Source organism: Hemitrygon akajei, unplaced genomic scaffold (assembly GCF_048418815.1).
Source record: "Hemitrygon akajei unplaced genomic scaffold, sHemAka1.3 Scf000071, whole genome shotgun sequence".
NCBI lineage: Eukaryota > Metazoa > Chordata > Chondrichthyes > Myliobatiformes > Dasyatidae > Hemitrygon > Hemitrygon akajei.
In genome coordinates, this window is record NW_027331957.1 from 1245333 (window position 1) to 1245798 (window position 466).

The following is a 466-nucleotide window of genomic DNA, read 5'->3' on the forward strand; positions in this document are numbered from 1 at the left end:
CTTGCTTTCTTGCCTCCCTCTCCCCCAATTCCCGGTCTCTCCCTCGGTTGTCTCTACCCATTCTCCCCATCCCACTGTGTCTCTTTTATCTAACCCAGCTCGCTCCTCGCTTCTGTCTTTAACTACTCTCAGCTCAATCATGTTTGTTAATGTTCTCGATACCACAGTCCTGGGGAAATAGAGTGCACGCATTCGCCTTATCTGTGTCCCTCGTGGTTTTGTATACCTCTGTAAGGTCAGCAAAAAGTCTCAGAATTCCCAAACCCGCTCCATAACTCAGTCCCTCCTGTCCCGGCAGCATCCTCGGAAATATCCCTCTGCACTCTTTCCAGTTCGTTGCGATTTTTCTCAGAGCAAGGCAAGCAGAACTGAAATCCATACTCCAAGCGCGGCCTGACCGACGTCATCTGCAACTGCAACGTCACCTCCGACTCCCGGACTCAGTGTCCTGACTGATGAAGGCCAG